General features: G+C 43.0%; 1 protein-coding gene across 2 annotated transcripts in view; it reads left to right on the top strand.

The window, feature by feature from the left end:
* NOS1 (nitric oxide synthase 1) overlaps window positions 1-12,391 on the top strand; it is a 327,182-nt gene that overhangs the window by 64,585 nt on the left and 250,206 nt on the right. The window contains exon 1 of one of the 2 annotated variants that reach the window (XM_056536930.1): window positions 680-923. The exons of the other annotated variant lie outside the window; for it this stretch is intronic. The gene's annotated coding sequence lies outside the window, so the exon portion shown is untranslated. Of the gene's footprint in view, window positions 1-679; window positions 924-12,391 lie in introns of those variants that run through there. 2 annotated transcript variants of the gene reach the window in all.

Below are 12,391 nucleotides of genomic sequence, written 5' to 3'. Positions count from 1 at the left end.
CTGCTATCTGCTGCACCCCTCTTCCTCTGACATGTCAGCCCTGGAGGACATACCAAATCAGCCAATCAGTTGTTGAGAAGGGTCACCAGAATACCCCCTGTATACTGTATAGTTAGCACTTAGGCTTTGATTACATTTGTAGCAAATACAAGTCCACATTAATAGCAATAAGGGCCCATGATGTGCATTTTGTTTAGTCTTTCCTTATCAGTGTTTTCATATAAAGTATCCATAATGCATTTCCCCCATTACAAGTTTTTGATATTTTGTAAAATGCATTAGTATTTCTCATAAATTACCATCAGAGCAAAAATTGCCGTTGATAAACGCGTATAGAATGGAGGCCAATGTGGTTTTAATGTTTATTAAAGTAGCAGAGAAATATTTTTAGTTATTTGTGTTTTTCATGTCTGGAGTGCTGAGTCTTGTTTTCATTTGAGAAACAATAAAAGCTTTTACAGTATAAAATCCCAAGGACATGTAGATACAAAAACACTCAGGATTTACATGGTTTCAAGGGGTTGCAGTTAAATGAGAGAACAGATGGTATAAGCTTAGCTTCAAAAGATATGTCCGTTTAAAATTTCCTGGTGCCAGTGAGAGATTTCCACACTATGAAGAATTGTAGTTTTCCCTGAGATAGTGTATTTTGTGTGAGGCTGCTGAGCTCTCATACAATGCCAACAAGCTAGCGGGCTTTGTTAGCGTAGAGAGACTATATTGCTGTGCCACCTGTTTCTTTTCTCACACTACTGCCACAGCTACAGTTGGCTTGCCTATGTGTTGGCCAGTGCAGGTCTCATGTATGTTTACTGTACCAATACCATCCTTCAAACCAGAGGACCATGTTCTCTCCAGAGAACCAAAAATCCATTACTGAGAAGCGGAAAGCTGAACCTGTCCTCAATACTGATCCTGCAAAGGTAAGACGACTTGGGGAGCAGCTACTATTTGCAGCAACATATGTGTCTGTTTTTTTACTATTATTTACATGACTTTATTATGATATTTTCAGACATACTGTGTGCTAATATGTATCATTCTTCAATATGTAGCCAATAAACTCCAGCTTCATGCTCATGAGTTGTACGTTCAATTTTGCAATCTAAGCTAAGCTAATAAATATTAATAATATATATATATATATATATATATATATATATATATATATATATTTAAAGTATGTGTGATTGGAACATGTAGTAGTATGAATAATATGTGCATTTGGTACTAAATACCAGGATTATATTATAAGGTGCATGAGTGTATAATATGTGTATGTAGACATTGTATATAAATGGTTGAATATACATAACATGCATAGTTATACAATTAATGTTTACCTATCTGCACAATAAAAGTAGTACTGTTATATGTTTGCGCAATTTGCTGGGAAATCCGATGTGTTTACGCAGCAGAGTGGTGACTGGTGAACTTCTGCGGCAGATGTGCCAGAGATATGCAGTTTGTAGTACCACGGATCTGCATGCAGAATGGAATAGAATGACAGCAGGGCTTATACTTGACTTTTCTGTGCAGAATCTACACAAAAATTTAGGCGTACTATTTTTTCGGCAGTGTATTGTGTTCTGCGGTCTTGCCAAAAATACATGCGGAAGTTTTCCATTGCACATGGATTACATTTGGGTTTGATGGAAATTAAGGTGCAGAATCCATGTCAAAATCTGTTACATACATATCTGTTTCTGGTTCCAGTTTTGGCTCTGCCTCCTGTTCACTCTGGCCATGGCGTCTCAGGGCCATTTATCACCAAGGGACATGGCTGGCACAACCAATGAGAAGATGTGGGCACTGGATGCCCAGAGGCAGGCTTTTTAAAATCTATTGTTGACTATCTGTGTATCGGTGTTGCTGACTAGGGCTGACTGACTGCTCTTGTTGCCCCTGCACCATTCCCAATTGGGAGCCTCAGTTTAGGGCTTAACATCTAAGTAGGTAGGGTTAGTGGTTTGGGCTAACATCAGGGCTGCACTACTCCCAAATTTGGATGTGATAGTAACATAGGCCACATACTGTGGTGCCACTAGGTTATCATGGATGCCAGGTTGGTTTCAGTGGACCAAATGCAGGGTCTTACTCAGCTGGCACAGGAACTGGTTGAGAGATTCCACAACCAGGAGCCCTCTAGTCCCAATACTCCAGCTGCCCCCTTGTTAATTCCAGTTCAACCCCAAATGAAACTCAAAGATCGTTTTTTTTTACGTTTAAAGCTTTTCGTGAAAGCTGCAAGCCTATTTTTAGCCTTCAACCTCACTCCCTTTGCTCCATGTCTCAGAAGGTGGGATCAGTTATGTCCCTTCTGCAGGGAGACCCCCAGGAATAGGCTATTTATCTTCCTCCCAACGCTCCCAAGTTAGCTTCTGTGGACTGTCTGCTTGCTTCTCTGGGGTTATTATATGACAGGGTGGCTCATGGCAGCTTTAAGACAGGGTCACAGACCAGCTTAGGAATATTGAGCGGATTTCCTCAAATGGTGTGCGGCATGGGGATGAAATAATTCTGCTCTTAGGTGTCAGTTTAGATTGGGTTTGTCAGATACCATAAAGAACTTGCTATCCCTCCCGAGATATTCTCAACCAGGCCATAAACCTAGTGGTATGTTCAGATAGACGTCTTAGGGAACGACAACAAAAATATTCTTCCACTACTGTCACTTGCCTCTTCCTGACCTACCCTTTACTTCTATTCTTTTCACCTGGCCAGTAGAGGAACCCTTGTAAGTGAGTATTATGACCTCCCAGGAACAGAGAGATTTCTGGAAGAGTGAAGGTCTATGCTTCTACTATGGAGATGCAACTATGTGCTCAAGTCTTGTCACAGACACAAGCAATCTCCAGTGTCTAGACCAGTGATGGCGAACCTTTTAGAGCCCGAGTGCCCAAACCATAATGCACACCAACTTTTTTTCCCTCAAAGTGCCAGCACAGCAATTAAATCAGAATACTGAGGTTTAAGTTTAGAAAAAAAACTACTCCTACAGTTGCCATAACTAATTAACATCTTTTTTTTTTTTAAAGAAGAACACAACAGAGTTCAATATCCAAAATAGTTTTTTTTGTATACAGCACACGTGGAGTGGAGGGGATAGTATACAGAACAAGGGGTTATTGTATACAGCACATAGAAGGGGGATGATGGTATACAGCACACGGGAGGAGATGATATACAGCACATGGGGAGGAGATGGTATACAGCACACAGGGAGGAGATGGTATACAGCACACGGGGAGGAGATGGTATACAGCACACGGGGAGGAGATGGTATACAGCACATGGGGAGGAGATGGTATACAGCACACATGGAGCAGAAGGGATGGTATAAAGCACAAGGGGTTATTGTATACAGCACATGGGAGGGGGATGATGGTATACAGCTAATGGGGGGGGAATGTATACAGCACATGGGGGGAGATGTATACAGCACATGAGGGGTTATTGTATACAGCACACATGGGATATGAGGGCCACATACTGTATCCCCATGTGCTGTATTATTTGCTCCCCATATTTCAGTAAGGGGAAGAGCTCTAGGGAATTGTAGGAGACTAGCAGAGCTTACTTGTGTTGCTGGTGCAGCATCAGCATGTTGTTCATGTGACCTGACGTCATGTGCCTGCGGCCAGACAGACTGCCTATGACCCTGCCCTCCCCCTTCTCTCAAAATGTCAGAAGGACTTATAGGCAGTCTGTGCTGGACGGTAATGATTACAACATGGGGGCCCCACCGCCCCCTGCCAGAGCATTCACCCGGAACTTGTTGCGGGCTATGCACCAGCAAAACAAGTAAGCGGCAGGGCCAGCAACATGTCCAGGGTGGGCAGCAGCGGGTCGGGTCCCCTTCTATTTACTCGGTGCATAGGCCCGGAGCAGATCACCAGTGATGATCTGGCCCTGAGCATAGCGGAAGCGCATCAAAAGGCATCCATGGCGAACTATGGCCACGTGCCCACAGAGGGGGCTCGACTTGCCCCCTGGGGCACGCGTGCCATACGTTCTCCATGGTTATCAGGGATGCCAAATGGGCAAACTGCTATTTCCCAATGATAATACAAAAATTTTGATTTCTACTTGCATCTCTTACATAGGTAACACTGTGTCTGGACAAATGCTTATTGATTCTGGATCAGCAGCTAATGTTGACAATTTTCATTTTGTTAAAACTTTTAGTTTTTCTTTTCTCACTCTGGCTAACCACAAAAGGGTAACCGGGGTGGACGATACACCTTTAGATAGTGGAAAGGTTTAGTTATTTACACCAGAGATTGGTCCACTTGTAGGTTTCTTGCATTTTGAAAAATATTCCTTTTTTGTTATGAGAAATGTGTCTGCTGATATTATTTGAGTCTTTCTTTGTTAAGTCTTCAATTGGGCTTCTGTGGAACTGATCAGATGGGGGAACTGAATGCATTGAAAAACTTATGTCAATTAAAATTGCCAGACACTGTGTGGAGGAGGAGAAGATCCTCGATTTTATTTGTGATTTTTGGGTTGTTTTATCTAAGGAGGCCTCCAATATTTTTAGGCATTGCAACGTTTTCTGGGACTAGCAAACTTTTACTGTGGGTTCATTAAACCTTAGGTCCAGAACTCTCTGCAGTATCTGGTCCACTGGTAAAAAGGGTACTCGGGTGGAAAACTTTTTTTTTTTTTTAATTAACTGGTGCCAGAAAGTTAAACAGATTTGTAAATTAGTTCTATTAAAAAATCTTAATCCTTTCAGTACTTTTTAGCAGCTGTTTGCTACAAAGGAAAATCTTTATTTTTTGAATCTCTTTTTTTGTGTTGTCCACAGTGCTCTCTGCTGACACCTGATGCCCATATCAGGAACTGTCCCCATAGCAATCCCCATAGCAAACCCATGCTACTCTGGACAGTTCCTGACACGGACAGAGGTGTCATCAGAGAGCACTGTGGACAACACAAAAAAGAGATTCAAAAAGTAAAGAATTTCCTCTGTAGCATACAGCTGCTAAAAAGTACTAAAAGGATTAAGATTTTTTAATAGAAGTAATTTACAAATCTTTTTAACTTTCTGGCACCAGTTAATAAAAAAAAAAAGTTTTCCACCGGAGTTCTCCATTAATGTCCGGAGAAGAGATCATGGGTACTGGTCCATTCAAACTGACATCCTTGTTAAAAAGTTTCACAACTCTCATCCAGGCAAACTCTAACTAGTCCTGGGGTCCCTCATAAAAAAGGGGGGGGGGGGGTACTATTGCATCCTTACCTGTTCCCACTTCCAGAGCAGACTCTGCCTCCTGTTTGCTCTATCCGTGGTGTCGTTAAGTACAGTCAGTGAGTGATGCAGCTGGCCTGGCCAATAATGAGGTGTGGGCAGTAAGGATTTTTCATCCAAGAACGATCTTTCAGGAAAGAATGTTCTCAGAATATTCCCATAATGTTCACAGAACATTCCCAGAATAATTGCCCCTTCTTTGCCTGGTATCATGGATTGTGTATAACCAGCTTGAACAAATGTAATGGGCATATTGACTAAAATGTGTATGGCTGTGTCTGCAAAACAAGTTCATTAGACAATATATACCGTATTTATCGGGGTATACCACGCACTGGCCTATAACACGCACCCTCATTTTACCAAGGATATTTGGGTAAAAAAAGTTTTTTACCCAAATATCCTTGGTAAAATGAGGGTGCGTGTATGTGCATGTGTATACCCCGATACACTGTTTCTGACCCCGCAGAAGCCCCCAGGAAAGACAGGGGGAGAGAGGCCATTGCTGCCCGCTTCTCTCCCCCTGCCTTTCCTGGGGTCTAGAGCCCTGCTGCCACCGCTTCTCTCCCCTGGCTAATCGGCACCGCTGCCCCATTGCCGGCGCCGCTGCCTCATAGCTTACCCCATCCCCGGTTTTATAATAACCTGTTGCCGGGGTCGGGTCTGCGCTGCTTCTGGCTCCGGTGTGGCGTCTCCTGTGTCGCCAAACTGGAGCCAGAAGCAGCGTGGACCTGACCCCGGCAACAGGTAATTATAAAACCGGGGATGGGGGAGGCAATGGGGCAGCGGCAACGGCAATGGGGAAGCGGCGCCGATAGCCAGGGGGAGAGAAGCGGCGGCAGCAGGGCTCTAGACCCCAGGAAAGGCAGGGGGTGAGAAGCAGGCAGCGACGGCCTCTCTCGCCCTGCCTTTCCTGGGGGCTTCTGCGGGGTCAGAAAAACTGGGGATGGGGGAGGCAATGGGGCAGTGGCGCCGGCAGTCTCTGGACCCCAGGATAGACAGGGGCAGAGAATCGGGCAGCGACGGCAGGTCTCTGGACCTGCAAAAGCCGCTGCAGTTCATTGATTTAAAGCGCCCGCTTTAAATAATTGAACTGCAGCGGCTTATCGGTGTATGACGCGCAGAAAGACTTTAGGCTAAAAATTTTTGCCTAAAAATGCGTGTTATATGCCGGTAATTCATTGCTTATTCCACCATTGGCTTACTGTGTATGACCATCATTACTCTAGCTACTGCCTACAATTTTACATTATACTTTTCACAGCTGTATTACTCTGGACTACTTGCAGCAGTATGATAGCAGTTGTGTTATGGCCAAGTTCTTAAGTGTCAGTTACAGAACCGATAGTGTTATGCTCAAATTCCCATAAAATCACATTTTTCAGTAGGAACAGTATGAGGATATAGCATTTGACGGTGTATGTTTTGCTTGATGATGAATGGGTTACTTTGAAATTTTGATCTTTTGTTGTTGTATATAAAACTGCTGTTCCTTAGCCAGTTGCTGAGTAAGCCGGATTCTGTACAGCTCCCTTCACACTATGTGGCTTCAGTATTCATCGGCATTTGATTACAGCACAGTAGGATGGGAAGTAACCCGAGGCAGATGGAAGGGATTGCTGACAAAAGTTGTGCACATAGAATCTTCCTGGGAGACCGAAACATGTAAACTGTCTTGACAAATAAAAAATGAGGAAAAAAACGCTGAATCACTTCTTTGTCTCTCACCCCTGTAATATACTGTAGGTTCCACTTACTCTGATAACTTTAAGAATATACACTGCTCAAAAAAATTAAGGGAACACTTAAACAACACAATGTAACTCCAGTCAATGACACTTCTGTGAAATCACACTGTCCACTCAGGAAGCAACACTGATTGACAATCAATTTCACATGCTGTTGTGCAAATGGGTAGAAATTATAGGCAATTAGTAAAACCCCCCCAATAAAGGAGTGGTTCTGCAGGTGGTGACAACAGACCACTTCTCAGTTCCTGTGCTTCCTGGCTGATGTTTTGGCCACTTTTGAATGCTGGCGATGCTTTCACTCTAGTGGTAGCATAAGACGGAGTCTACAACCCACACAAGTGGCTCAGGTAGTGTAGCTCATCCAGGATGGCACATCAATGCGAGCTGTGGCAAGTAGGTTTGCTGTGTACCAGGAGACAGGCCAGTACATCAGGATACATGGAGGAGGCCGTAGGTGGGCAACAACCCCGCAGCAATGACCGCTACCTCCGCCTTTGTGCAAGGAGGAGCAGGAGGAGCACTGCCAGAGCCCTACAAAATTACCTCCAGCAGCCCACAAATGTGCATGTGTCCACTCAAACAGTCAGAAACAGATTCCATGGGGGTGATATGAGGGCCCGACATCCACAGGTGGGGGATGTGCTTACAGCCAAACACTGTGCAAGACATTTGGTATTTGCTAGAGAACACCAAGATTGGCAAATTCGCTACTGGTGCCCTGTGCTCTTCACAGATGAAAGCAGGTTCACACTAAGCGCATGTGACAGATGTGACAGAGTCTGGAGACGCTGTGGAGAATGTTCTGCTGCCTGCAGCATCATTCAGCATGACCGATTTGACGGTGGGTCAGTAAAAGGAGTGGGGTGTCATTTCTTTGGGGGCCGCACAGCCCTCCATGTGCTTGCCAGTGGTAGCTTGACTGCCATTGGGTATCGAGATGAGATCCTCAGACCCCTTGTGAGACCATATGCTGGTGCAGTTGGCCCTGGGTTCCTCCTAATGCAAGACAATGCTAGACCTCATGAGGATGGAGTGTTAGCAGTTCCTGCAAGAGGAAGGCATTGATGCTATAGACTGGCCCGCCCGTTCCCCTGAATCCGATTGAGCACATCTGGGACATCATGTCTTGCTCCATCCACCAATGCCACATTGCACCACTGACTGTTATCAGGAAATTATATTTTCATTGATAATTTTTGTGTGATTTTGTTGTCAGCACATTCAACTATGTAAAGACGAAAGTATTTCATACGATTAGTTCATTCATTCAGATCTAGGATGTGTTATCTTAGTGTTCCCTTTATTTTTTTTTTTGGGCAGTGTATAATGCCAAAGTACAAAGTTACTGAGTGTGGGCTGGTTTGAGGGGATACATTCAGGTGCTAGTTCTTACTACAGTATGTGCTGATTGAAGCAGTAGACAGTCATTGCCCAAGGACTGTTTACAGAATACTGTGTTTCTGTCCTAATCTCCAGTTAGCCAGCAGTAAGAGGCAGAGGATAAGAATCACTCCGTAAATGCAGAATAGCCTTGAACAAGAGGTGGGAAAGGAAACATGTGGTCTTCCCTTAATTGTTATAATACTTGAAGTATGTCTAAAAGCGAACAATAGTAGATGGGGTCTCAAAGGGCTTTTAATGTTATTTTATGAGCTGCAGCTTAGCTTACAGCGTGCATATAGTGCTTTTATATTCTAAAATTTGGCATGATAGTTGTTGGACAGCTACCAGTCTGAATATTACTAGTAACATGAAAGGGCTATGATTTTAATATATTTAATGTATTCAATATTAAAAAATACATTAATGTAAGCTTATAAACTTAAACATAAACTCACATTTGGAGTCCCTTTAGGGGATTTACTCTATAAGTGGTTTGGCATGAGGGGTCTCCTTGTACCAAGGGCATTCGTACCACAGAGACACACTATTTGGTTGCTACTTGTCTTGGTAGGTCCCATTCTTTTTACTACTGATGACAGTCACAAGGTCCCCTATAACAATCACAAGGCTACCATGACAGTGACAATGGCCTTTATCATTAGACAGTATCAACATCAATTACTTAGAAACAGAGTAGCTCCTTTACTAGCAAGTACTGAGGATCAAGATCCAGCGATGCCACTAGAAACAGCTCAGCTTTCTATGCCTTAGCCTCGTATTTAAATACCTTGAACAAGATAGAGAAAAAAAAACCATTGCATACAGTCTGAAGAAGAAAATTAAACTCCCGAAATGCGTTATTGCCATATATGTATCATCTTTTTATTATTTTAATAAAATAATTTATTAACCCACACATGGAACAAGTGGATTTCTACCAAAAGCAGCGCCGAGACCAGTCATTTTTATTCTATACTTCTACTTCTCTGCAATATATGGGTTCCGGCCGAGGATACCAGTCCAGACACCCGTGGCATGCAACTCATCTACAGCACTTTTAACCACCATAGTGGGGTGATATGCATGAAGACCAAGAGGTCTAGCAGGAGACAGTCTACTCTATCTAGGGTTACTGTATGACACGAGGCGCTGATCATGTTGTAGTCATGGCAAAAAATTAATAATGTAAGGGTAGAGTCACACATGCCGTATTTTACTGTGTATTTTCTGCAGCTGATTTTGCTACTTATTGACTTTAATGGGTAGGGTAAATACGCAGCAGCAAATATGTAGCAAAATACAGTAAGTGGGACTCTAACCTTAAACATGGCTGAATATTTATCACAAAAGAGCAGATTTTGACTTCAATTGCTGAAAAGATTTTGGGGTGTATTTATAAAGCCTTTTACTTAGGTTTTCCTGGGTAAATTTGTCAGAATATTTTGGCTCAGTGCAATTTTTGCGACTTCTTTTTATGCGACTTTTCATTTACGTGCTTTTTTATATTCTTGCTGTAGTAGACGTGTTTTGAGTTGACTTTTTGCAGTGGTCAGGAATTTATCAAACTGTGACTTTTTGAAAAAGTTGCCTACTTTGGCGCACCCAAAAGGGCACAAATCCTCACCCCCAAAAATTGCATACAAACTAACTGTAGACAACATTATTAAAAAGTGACAGAATTATTGCAAAGGTTAAAAAGTCGCACAAAAAGTCACACAAAACCACCATGCAAAGTGGAGTACTGATGTAAGAAATGTGATCAGCACCAGATTTCTCACATGCCCTGCACCATTTTATAAATCTGGTGCAGGTACACAGTTTCCACCACATGAATTAATGAACTAAAGAGACGTTCACCTACTCCACTTTTCAGGAATACCGCTCTTTGTTTTTATTTCCTCTAAAGCAAAGTAATGTTGAACTTGTCATTTTTTTTTTTTTAGGTTATTAGCTATTTCTTGAGAAATAATTAAGAAAATCCTGCATGCAGCCCTTATAAGCAGTAATGCATACACTGCATGTATTGTGACTCTTCTAAGCTAAGTTCACTTTCAGGAATCTCCGGCCCAGAGATTCCGATGGTGGCCAGCACCAACTGAATCAGTTGGCACTAGGACCCTGCGGATATTGCTGTCCCCATAGACATCAATGTATTCCTCGCTGATTCCACTGAAAGAATAACCAATATCATTCTTTTGTTGGTGGAATTTCAGTGGCGGCAGCTCCGCTGCTGAAATTCCATAGGGTGTACCATGCTGTGGAGGCCCATCGACAGCAATGGGATTCTGCTGCATCAGAATTTTTGAGTGGGATTATAAAAAGTATTTATTTAGATTTGAATTTCAATTAACAGACATTACCAACAAGGTAAACATAAACAACAGCCTCCTTTGGTCCCAAAGACCGACTCCACCATAATGACAGGGCAACCATTAGCAGTAAGGAAGGGTACCTTGGAGACCCGTCCGGAGAAACAAACAAACATACACTCACACATGCACAAGTAACCCCAACCCAGTCCCTTCCTTGAGAGAACAGTAGCACACTGTAGGAGACCTACTGGGACAATCTAGCCGGGGGGGTCAGCTGACGCATCTATGAGAAGCCAGGGGGTCCACATCCTATCAAATTTCCTAGGGCACTTATGACTCACATACAATGGCTGGTACAATGGGACATATCGGTTTACCAGGTTCAGCCATCAAGACAGAGGAGGGGAGAGGTATCCTTCCAGGAAATTACTTTGATCATCCTAGTTTGTTATCTTGTTTCTATTAAAGTGTCCGTGGTTGGATCTCCTATACTTGCATCTTTATGTAAAAAACAGTAATGTTCATTTGAATAGTATTTAAAAATCTTGCTTAAAACCATGAGAAAAAGAAAAAAAACAAAAATGGGATATTTTTAAAAAAAACTACACAAATGCATTTCGTGATGTTCCTGGCTTAAAACAAACAAACAAAAAAAAAAGAGTCCCCAGTTCTATGTAATCTTGAACACTTATGAAGGGACAATACACGATGCACAAAAAAAAAAAATACTCATAAATCTGAAGCATAGAATTCTGTTACATCATGTCGTCTGTTGGAGTAGAAGCTACACAAGTTCACTGAACTCTAATGTAATGACAGTGTTTATATTAATATTAGTATTTGTGGAATACATACTATTCTAAAATGGGTGGTTGCCTTGTATAGAAAATATATTTGATATAATAAAAGGATGTGCTGAGGTGGAGAGTTCACTTAAAGAATAGTCCGCAGTGCTGCACTCCTTCGAGATGTGTATCACCCATTCACCATGAATAATATGACTACCTGACTCTAAAGGAATGAAATATATAAACTCCAACAGGCTTATCTGTCACCACATGGCCAGGAGCTGTCCGTCATTATTATTTTATTCTGAAATAGCTCTGTCAGTACCCATTCAGTTATAAAGTGAAGCATGGTGCAGATCCTCAGTGCATTCAATCATCCCTGGTCTAAGCCAAGGGAAGGGGGAAAGGTTATATGCATAAAGCCCCCACATCTTTCTGGTTTAAAGGTCAGTGTCGCAAACAGCAATATGCCTGTTTATCAAAGCTGATGCATGCTGAGTCAAATATAGAAATGAAAAATTATCATTTCTTTGTATTCTTAACCCCTTAACGACCATGGACGTGTATACACGTCCAGGGCGGATGCACGTTCCCGCACCAGGACGTGTATACTCGTCCATGGTTCTCGTGGGTGCTGCCCAGTGCACCCACGAGATCGCAGCAGGGACTTGGCTGTTACACACAGCCGGAACCCTGCTGCACTGCCGGGACTGAAGTAAACCTCGGTCCTGGCAGTTTAACCCTTACAGCCGCGGTCAGAAGTGACCGCGGGCTGTGTTATGACAGAGGGAGGGAGCTCCCTCTGTCACCCCTGCAGCACCCTGCAGCGCGATCGCAGGGGGCTGTGTGTGATCCCCGGTGGGCGGGGACCTGCCGCACTGCTGGGACCGAAGACAATTT

The sequence above is a fragment of the Hyla sarda genome, chromosome 1, assembly GCF_029499605.1.
Source record: "Hyla sarda isolate aHylSar1 chromosome 1, aHylSar1.hap1, whole genome shotgun sequence".
NCBI lineage: Eukaryota > Metazoa > Chordata > Amphibia > Anura > Hylidae > Hyla > Hyla sarda.
This window is presented reverse-complemented; position numbering and strand designations above follow the sequence as displayed.